Raw genomic sequence first — 10,485 nt, forward strand, 5'->3', positions numbered from 1 at the left:
AAAGGTGCACTTGGTCTTCAAAGTGACATCTTTGCATTTTAACACTTTAAAGAGATATTTGCAGCTGATTTTCAGATTTCAATGTACTATATTAGTTGATTTCCTCTGCAATGAGTGAACATTGATTGTAGAACCAAGTAAAATAAAACACATGAAAACTTCCATCTTTTCTCCATCATGATGTTGCTTACTGGGCCACCTGTAGAGATTATTTATATCTTTATGTTGAGGTGTGATCCATATTCATCTTCATCTGTAAATGCTTTAAATACCCCTTGGTTTTATCAAGCAAGGCCTTCCATTAATCATGATTTCCCATTCTTCTGCAAACCATCCAGCTTTTTGAATTATTTGCTAAGCATACAGATTTAAATAAACATGGTAGAAGGAGACAACTCTGATGCACACTTTTCCTGATTGTAAACCACACAGTATCCTTTTATTATGTCTGAACGACTGCCTCTTTGTTTTGATTCAAGTACACATTTCCCCAGGAGCAAAATTACAGGGTTTGGGAATTCCCATTCTTTCAAATATTCTATAATGTATTGTTATCCACACAATCAAATACCTTTGGTTTCTTTATATTCTGGGTAATAAATGCTTATCAAATATATGGTTCCTAAATACTCACTCCCAATCTACATGTTGTCTTTTCACATTATTATTTCAGACTTAAATAACCCAAATTTAATGTTTTGATGAAATATAATTTATCTGTTTTAATTTTGTTTTTAGAGTCATCTCTATGAATCCATTGTCAATTTTATGTTTTAAAGCATAATCTGAATATATTGTTCTAAAAGCTTAATTGTTTTACATTTTGCAGTTAGACTGTGAATTCATTTCAAGGTAATTTTTTCATGTGGTATGAGGCATAAGGCCAACTTGATTCTTTGTGGGCAGAGATCCAGGTATCTCAGAACCATTTGTAGAACTTCTGTCACACTTGTTGAAAATCCATTGACTATAGATGTATAGGTTCATTTCAGGATTTTAATTCTATTTCTTTTGTCCATGTTCTATCTTTATACAATGAGCATCACATTGCTTTGATTACTATAGCTATATAGTACATTTCAAAATAGGAAAATTTTGTTCCTCCTATTTTGCTTTTCTTTTCCATTATTTCTTTTCCTATATAGGCTATCTTGTAATTCCACATCAATTTGAGAATTTTGCTTTTTTATTTATGCTGTGAAGACTATTAGAATTTTGATGAGGATTGTGTTTAAACTACAGATTTATTTGGGTAGTTTTGACATAGCAATAATATTAAATATTCCCAACCAGGGGAAGAGATTCTTTTGATTCACTTTGATCTTTTAAACTTAATTTTAATAAGATTTTAACTAATGGGGAAAATCTGTAGCAAAAGACTTGCTTAAAGTGCTGTAAACAGATGTCACCTCGATGACTAAAATGTACCTTACTCAAGCCATGGTATTTTAAATTACCTCATACGCATGAAGAAACTGAACAATAACAAAAGGAAGAAAAGAGAAAAGTGAACACATTTGTATTGTACTTCTGTTGAAGAATAATGAACATGCCACAGACTGCCAGAAGAGTCAATATAGCTAAGCTGGAAGATGTGCAGCCAGACGGATCCTTAAAAATGAGACTAACTGAACGGGAAGCCAGTGAGAGGGTCTGAGGGCCTGGCCCCAATCCCAACTACATTGACAACTGCCCCTCCCCCCAAGAAGAATTTACTTTAGAGGACATCACTGAAGCTGCAGCTCAGGGAGAGGGACTTGTCTGATCAGAGCACATGGGAGCAAATGAATGGGGAGGAAGAGAGAGTGGAGCACATCCTGACCCACCAAGCCTGGAGGATGATATCCCTGCTCAGAACAGCCAATGCACAGAGTTGACTATATGACTGAACCCACTATGAGACACGATGTTCCCTCGCTGACCCATAGTCCTACGGGGGACAACACTGGAGACCCAGTGTCAGAATTGGCCCAGTCTGACCACACCACACCAAGTCAAAACACTAAGGGCATGCAGCAAAGTGGTGAGGGGAACAGAGCAGGGAGCTCCCAAGGGAGTGCAAAAGATACACTTTGGGGCCAGGTCATGCCACCCCATCGGACTTGACTGGAGGACACTCCTAGAGGTCAATAAAAAGATCTTGAACTATTTACAGGTTTTTCCTTTTCATAAAAATAAAATGAATTTTAATTAATTAATTAGGTCACTGTTTTGTTGTTATTGTCATTGTGATTTCTTAGGTCACTTTGTCTTGCTATATCTTGCTTTTTTGTGCATATTATTATCTCTGCAGGTCTATCTAGATAAGATAGGATGAACAGTCAGGAGGAGAAAACAATGGGACTGATGGTTCCAGAGGGACATGGGAGAAAGGGTGGTGGGGGAAAGGAGGTGGTGTTGACCAACCCAAGGACAAGTGAGCAATAAGTTATCCAAAATTAGTGGCAAGGAGGGTGTGAGAGGCCTGGTAGGGATTGATCAAGGGCAATGCAACAGAGAAATTACTGAAACCAAAATGAAGGCTTAGTATGATAGTGGAACAAGAGGAAAGTAAAAGGAGAGGAAAGAACTAGGAGGCAAAGGGCACTTTTAGAGGTCTAAATACAGGCATGTTCATATGTAAATATATTTATATATGATCATGGGAAAATAGATCTACGTGCATATATTGATAGGTTTAGTATTAAGGCAGCAGACAGACATTGGGCCTTCACTCAAGTACTTCCTCAATGCAAGAACTCCTTGTTCTATTAAATTAGCATTCAATAATGCACAACACACCTTCCTGACATGATCGCTGAAGACAAATGTGTGCTGAAGGTGCCAAGATATAGAAAGATATACTGTCTGGGGTCTTAAAAGCTTGAAGGTAAACAAGCGGCCATCTAGCTCAGAAGCAACAAAGCCCACATCGAAGAAGCACACCACCCTGTATGTCCATGAGGTATTGAAGGAATCAGGTATCAGGCATCAAAGAACAAAAAAATCATATCATTGTAATTGAAGGGGAGTGCAGATCGAGGGCCCAAAGTCCATCTGTAGGTAACAGAACATCCCCTTACAGAAGGGTCTCAGGGAGGAGACATGCCAGTCAGGTTGCAGTGTAGCAACAATGAAACATATAACTTTCCTCTAATTCTTAAATGCTTCCTCCCCCCTACTATCATGATCCCAATTCTACCTTACAAATCCGGCTAGATCAGAGGATGTACACTGGTACAGATAAGACCCTGAAACACAGGGAAAATGTGACACTGTGCCCTGTAACAGTAACAGGCAGGCCACCGCCTAGTCAGGAATGGGTGCCCTATAACAGTAACAGGCAGGTCACCCACCGGTAAGAAATGGAAAAACTTTTTAAATTGCAGCCTGGGACAGGTGTAGCCCAACCCAGGATGTTTACGCTCCAAGAAGCAGCCTAGCCTAACTACAGTATCGGTTGGCAGACCACTGGGGACAAACTGACCTTAAATGTAGAACTTGCTTTGTTAGACTTAAAAACTGTTTTGTTTCATTTTCCTGAGAATGCTTTACCAGTTTCACACAAGAACTTGCCTTCCCCCTCCCCTTGAGGCCCATGAGGAAGTATAAAACCTTCTGCTTTGATGCTGTTCAGGGCTCTCGCCTTACAGACTGAGCCTGCCTCGGTTGCGGGTGTGAGCCCAGATTCGAATCTGTTTAAATAAAACTTTACTGTTTCCATCTCTGTTTCAGTGAGTGGTCTGGGTGAGGGTCTTGCTCGCTAACAGAATCCAGGACAGATGATCCCTTCAGGACCAGTGGTGAGGGTGGCGATGACACAGGGTAGAGGGAAGGTGGGATGGAAAGGGGGAACCAATTATAAGGATCTACATATAACCTCCGTCCTGGGGGACAGACAACAGAAAAATGGGTGCAGGGAGGGAGACGTTGGACAGTGTAAGACATGACAAAATAATAATAATTTCAGATTATCAAGGGTTCATGAGGGACGGCGGTGGGGGGTCGGGGGGGAGCAGGGAAAAGCAGGGAGGGAGGGGAAAACAAGGACCTGATACCAAAGGCTTACACGGAGAGCAAATGTTTTGAGAATGATTAGGGTAACAAATGTACAAATGTGCTTTATACACTTGATGTATGTATGGATTGTGATAAGCATTGTATGAGCCCTAATAAAATGATTTTTAAAAAATGAGGGTAGCAAGACTTTATCTGGCATATTATGAACATTTTGTTTAGGTTGGGCTCTTTAGGAAAGCAAAATACATGACATTTATATATGTATATATAGAGATAATTTTTATGAAGAAATGGCTAATAGTTGTAAAAGTTAGCAAGTCCAGGTTCAAAATCTATGTATCCGATGATAGGCTGGAGGCTTCTCCTGACACATGAAGCTGCAGGGGCTGATGAACTCAAGACCCGCAGGTTTTCATTTCATTGGCTGTGATTACATTGTGTTAGATAAGGTCTTGTGGGATGATTAGGTATTATCTGTCAAACTATTAAGAATCCTGGCCCCGAACCTTATGGATTGAATAAATATGTTGCAAGGATACAACCCTGACAAACATTTCCTGGTTTTAAATCATTCAGTAAATCTTGTTTTGTTCAAACAACTCCCTCTTGTTCTATGAATCATGGCCTCGGCAAAGCATATTGTATCATGGACTACCAGAAGAGTAAACAAATCTGTCTTGAAAGTACAGCCATAAAGTTTCTTAGAAGTAAGAATGATGAGACCTTGCCTTATATACTTTGAACATGTTAACAATAGAGACCATTTCCCGAAGAAAGACATCATGCTTGGTAAAGCAGAGTTATGGAAAAAGAAGACTCTCAAAAAGATAAAATTGATATGGAGGCTGTAACAATGGGTTACTATGTACTTCCTCTTTTGAAGATGTCAAAAGATTGAGCCTTTGGTTTTGTTGTAGATTAGATTGTTGTAACTCAGAGCCAACTGGACAGCACCTAAGAAAATAGCTTAATATTTTCAGAGTACAAGTCTTTTACCTCCCTTATTAAATTGATTCGATAATATTTTATTATTTTAGACATTATTCTAAATGAAATTGTTTTCTTCATTTCCTTTTTAGGTTGCTCATAGAAATCTAACTGCATTTTATGTGTTGATCTTAAACTTTACCAATCTGATAAATTTATTTAGAGATCTGTTCACTTTCTTACAGATTCTTTGGAATTTTCTAAAGAATAATGTAGGATTTTGCCATTTGTCAATTTTCTCATTCTTCTTAAGTCAGTTTATATAGTTTATGTGTTCCCAGGAAGTCCCTATTTATCAAAGCAACGCAATTTGTTGGTGTTCAATTGTCCATAGTATTATGTTATGATCCATTTTATATTGAAATGCCAGTTGTATTCTTCCCAGTTCTATTTGTATGCATCTTCTATTTCTATCAGTCTAGATTTGTCAATTTTATTGTTCCTTTAAAAATATACTTCTAATTTCATTTTTATTCTCTCTGTTTTTTCAAGTCTATTTCATTTATGCTTTGATTCTTGCTGTTTCTTTTCTTTAGGTAGATTACAACTTACTTTTCTCATCATTTGCTAGTTTCTCAAGTTATAAAGCTAGGTCATTGATTTGAGATTTTATTTAAATGTATGTGTGTAATGCTATAAATCTTCCTTTGAGCTTAGTCTTCACAGCATCACAAGAGTTTTGATATGTGGTACTTTCATTTTCATGCAACCCTAAATTTCTTTCTAGTTCCCATTTCGATGCCCTTATTTGCCCATTTGTTGTTTAATACTGTTTAATTTCCACATATCATTTCATTTTAATGTTTTTCTACTTCCATCAGTGTATTAATCGGAGTACGTTAGAGAAACAAATAGACAGAAACTCATATATAAGGGAGAGTTTTATATAAAGGTTAAGTGAACATCAAGAAAACATCCCAACCCAGAGCTGCCCAAGCCCACAAATCCAACATTAACCAATTAACCCATATGCCCAACACCAGTCCACAAAGTCCTCCTCCATCTCACAAAATACGTACTATGATGCCCACTGCAGGAAGAGAGTCGAGTTAGTCAATGTGTAAGCATCTCAGCACCAGCAGCGATCTCCACACGGCTGCTCCAGCACTCAGGGCTGAATCAGGGTAGGTCCATGTGGCTTCTCCTCAGGTATGTCTTACAGGAAGTGAGCCTTGCCAGCTAAAACAGGGAACTGGCTAAGGCAGCTGCACCCTGGTCTGGCCATCAAAAACAAGAGTCCTGAGAACTAGAAAGGTGAGGCTCACTGAGCCATTTATCCCTCCATCCTTCAATTAACCCCACATGTGTATATTGGCCAGGCTGGCACAATAAACTACCTCAATCAGTTTCAAGTTTCATTTAGATTGTGGTCAGAGAGATACTTTATATTATTTCAATCTTTTTCCATTTTCTTGGGACTTAATATTTTACTTAGACTATGGTTTATCTCAGGCAATGACCCACATGCATGGGAGAGGAACGTGCATTTTAATATTTTGGGGTGGTATGTGCTCGCTCTATATTCTATCAGGCTAGTTGGTTTTTACCACTTTCTGTAGAGTCAATTATGAATAATACTAGACCATAAGTCCCTCTCCAGATTCATGCTACCTGGGCACCATATGTTTTCATTGGCTGTGATCTGTTGGAAGTAGATTGCCAGGCTTTTCTTCCAAAAGGACTCTAAAGTGGTTTAGTGTGTCAACTTTTTTACAGTTACTAGGTGATCTTTTAACTATTTGTGCCACATGAGGACTTCTCATTAGTGTATAGTGATGTTGAAATCGATACTTTTTATTGATCTTCTTCCTCAATGTTCTGCAAATTATTGAAAGCATTCTAAAATCTTCAACTTTTATTCTAGAAATGTCTATTTTGGAAATCGAGTGCCTCAATGTTTGTTTTATATTTTGGTGTTCTAATGTGTAGTTTGTATATATTTACATTTCTTATAACTTCCTGATGCATTGACTTTATTATTGTTATAAGGTAAAGTCTTTCATTGCCACCTTTAACATGCTTTAACTTCATTATACTTTTTCAAATATCAATAACACTTCTGCTTCATTTTGGTTATAATTTGTGTGCCATATTTATTTTACATTTTTTATTTTCAACCTATCTTTCTTTGGATCTAAAATATATTTCCTGTGGACGTCATATGGATGGATCATATTGTATTTAATTCATTCTGCCTTTTTCTGTCTTTTGTTGAAGAGTTTAATCAGTTTACATTTAAGAAAGTTACAGATAATGCAGTACTTCTGTCCTTTCACTATTTTGTGTGTGTGTGTGTGTGTGTGTGTGTGTGTGTGTGTGACATAGATTTAGGAGTCCTGGTACTGTAGTGCTGCCAACTGCAAGGTCAGTAGATTAAAACAACGATCATGCTTCCTACTCCTGTGAGGATACACACTCTCAAAAATCCACAGAAGCAGTTCTACTCTCTACTATGAGTCAGAAACACAGTTAATACAATTGAAAAAAATGTAAACTTCTTCAGTCTGAAAATGATCAAACATGAAGTCAAGCTGCATTCATAATTATTGTTGATTGGGATGCAGAACTTGAGAACAACGAGGAAGAACAATAGGTGTAAAATATGGCCTAGCTGATAGAAATAAAGCTGTAGATTGCAAGATAGAATTTTGCTATGCCAATCAATTCATCATCAATGCCTTTTTCAACAACACATCACATGGACATCTCCATGTAGAAAACAGAGAAGCCAGTGTTTGCACCAAAAATAAAGCCAGTGTATGACTTTGGAACAGACAACCAATTGCTCATATATAAGTTCATATTGATGCTGAAGAAAATGAAAACACGTCCGAAGTACCTGCACGGGACCAGGCGGGAAGCACAGCGCGGGAAGCACAGCGCGGAAAGCTGGGGGAGGCGCCTGGTGACGGGCGACATGTTCTAGGGGCCCGAGAGCGACAGCGTCCCGGCGGCCCTGGAGGAGACTCCAGCAACATCTTCGGAAGTCCAGAGGAGGTGGACCCCTCTGGCAAGCCCAACAGGATGGCCTCCAATGTCTTTGGGCCAACTGAAGAGCCTCAGAACGTACCCAAGAGGACCTATTCCCCCAGAGGGAAAGGAAGTGGCATCTTTGATGAGTCGAAGCCTTTGCAGACCCGGCAGTGTCTGAACCTGCCTGGTGGGAAGACCAGCAATATTTTTGGCTCCCCAGTCACTTCCAATTTACCCTCGGTGCGCCCCAACAAGCCCAAGGACCATGTTTTGTTACACGAAGGACAAGACCCCAAACCAGACCTTTCAGCCATGGCGAGCACCCCCCTGAGAGATGGGACGGCTGAGAACGACAGTACAAGAGACATGGCCCCTGCCAAGGAACCAGAGCCCACGGCCAGCGTTGACAGCCATGAGCCCCGGTTGGGGCCAAGGCCTCGCTCTCACAACAAAGTTCTGAACCCTCCGGGAGGCAAGTCCAGCATCTCCTTCTACTGAGAGGCTGGCACTTCCCCAGGTGTCACACAAAACCTTGACAGAAGTATGCCAGTACTGTAGTTTCCTTTAGCCTGAGAGATCGGGGTGGGAAAGAGTTTGACACGTGTTCAAAGCTGGCTCTGCATAAGAGAGTTTTGTAGAGACCTGGCAGCCTAGCCCCAGGAGGCACTTCTGCATGAGGGGAAAGGGGCTTCCTAGGCGAGTGTTCATTTGTAAATCCAGATCTGAAAGGGACCTGGGGACTGAGGGGTGCAGTGAAAGCTAGGGGCCCTTTAACCTTGGAGCCCTGAACTTGGGCTTGGGGGGCGCCAGGGCATGGCTAAAACAAAGGGAGTTCACAGTGGGCAAGGGAAGGCCAGACGTCCCTGTCACCGCAAGAGCCAAAAGAGACCTGGGTAGAGACACCAACATGGGTGGGAGGCCCCGTCACAGCCTGACTCCACCCATCAGGGAGATAATTTTGCTCTGAAGAGGCTGCTGCTGTACCCAGGAGTCACCTCACTTTTGAGCCCAGCACCTTGTTCTGCGCTCTTGTAACATCTGGGTTGCATCTCCCCAACAGCTTTCAACCAAAACTGAAATGGTGCTTTTTTCTCTTGGGCTCAGGCCTTTAGTGAAGGTTTTGTATTCTGGGGGGACCCATCTCCTGTAGGAGTTTTTGCCTTGCTGTCACTAGGGGAGTGGTTTACCTGCAAATTGTCCTGGTCTCTCTCGCCAGCCTTAAGTTGTGGGCCTCTGCTCTTCGCCCTTGTTGGGGGCAGCTTCTTCCACACACAGTAGCTCTTTCTAGGGAGCTAGGACCCTGGTTTTGGTCTGTTCATGTCTATCCAGGTAACGGGGTTGTTTACAGCATCCATGTGTCTTACCTTCACTACCTGCTCCTCAGCTGTCCTACAGAGCCCCACCAGCAAGCATACCACTCTTGGATGTGTTGCCTGGATTCAGGATGATGGGGACTCTGATAGGCATCTGGGGAGGCCCCCTGTTGACCCCACCACACTCTGCCTACCAGACTGGGGTCAGCCCCAAGGACCATTCTATGGAGACCCCATGCAGGTAACTGGAAGGAAACACGGCCTCACATCAAGTTTGGAGTCCTGGCATGTCTCAGCCTGTGTCCAGAGCCACATGTGAAGGGCAGACATCCTAGGGCTGCCTCCTGTGCCTTATGAAGTGACAGCACTGGCTTCTGAAGTAGACCAACTTGCTGTGTTGTCTTTGTGATGGGCCTGAGACTTCACAAACACACCACCACCACTATCAGACTCTTCTGATGTAGCCAGCTCTACTGCACCCTCTGTGTCCTTCGACATTCCTGAAGAACGTGTGACCACAAACTGATGGCATCTAAAATTCCACCTCTAACAATGAGGGCATTGCAACTTATGATACAAATGTGTATGTTTGTACTGTTGAATGGAAAACCAATGTGTCAACTGTCACCCAATAAAGTAAACTTCAATCTTAAAAAAAAAAAAAAAAACACATCCACGAGAGCCAAAATACAATGTTGAGGATATGTCACCTGAATTTTGAGAACATTAATGACAGCAGATCTGATGCTGTACAGGGTGTCATCAATAATGCCATACAAGAAAAAAGCTAAAAATCATTAAAACACAGGAAAGAAAAATAAAGAGATTAAAGTGTATGTCAAGAAAAACTGTGAAGCTTGTTCCTAACCATAGACTCGCCAAGGCAAAGGAAATAAATGTTGGAGTCAAAGCGCTGAAAAAAAAATTCAAAGGTCAGCTTAAGAAGACCAGATGATATAGTATAATGAAATATGCAAAGATTTAGAGTTAGAAAACCCAAAATGAAGAATGTGCTCAGCATATCTTAAACTTAAAGACCTGAAGAATAAAAACAATCTTTGGAGTGCAATATTGAAAAATTCTAGGGGCAAAATATTGAATAATGCAGAAAACATCAAATATAGATGGAAAGAATACACAGAGTAATTACAAAATAAAGAACTAGTTGATATTCAACCATTCAAGAAGTAGCACACAAAAATTGGTCCAAGGG

General features: G+C 40.6%; 1 pseudogene; it reads left to right on the forward strand.

Moving 5' to 3' along the window:
* Positions 1–1,549: 1,549 nt before the first annotated feature.
* On the forward strand, positions 1,550–8,482 carry LOC142433608 (jupiter microtubule associated homolog 2 pseudogene; annotated as a pseudogene).
* Positions 8,483–10,485: the final 2,003 nt, after the last annotated feature.

This window comes from Tenrec ecaudatus, chromosome X, assembly GCF_050624435.1.
Source record: "Tenrec ecaudatus isolate mTenEca1 chromosome X, mTenEca1.hap1, whole genome shotgun sequence".
NCBI lineage: Eukaryota > Metazoa > Chordata > Mammalia > Afrosoricida > Tenrecidae > Tenrec > Tenrec ecaudatus.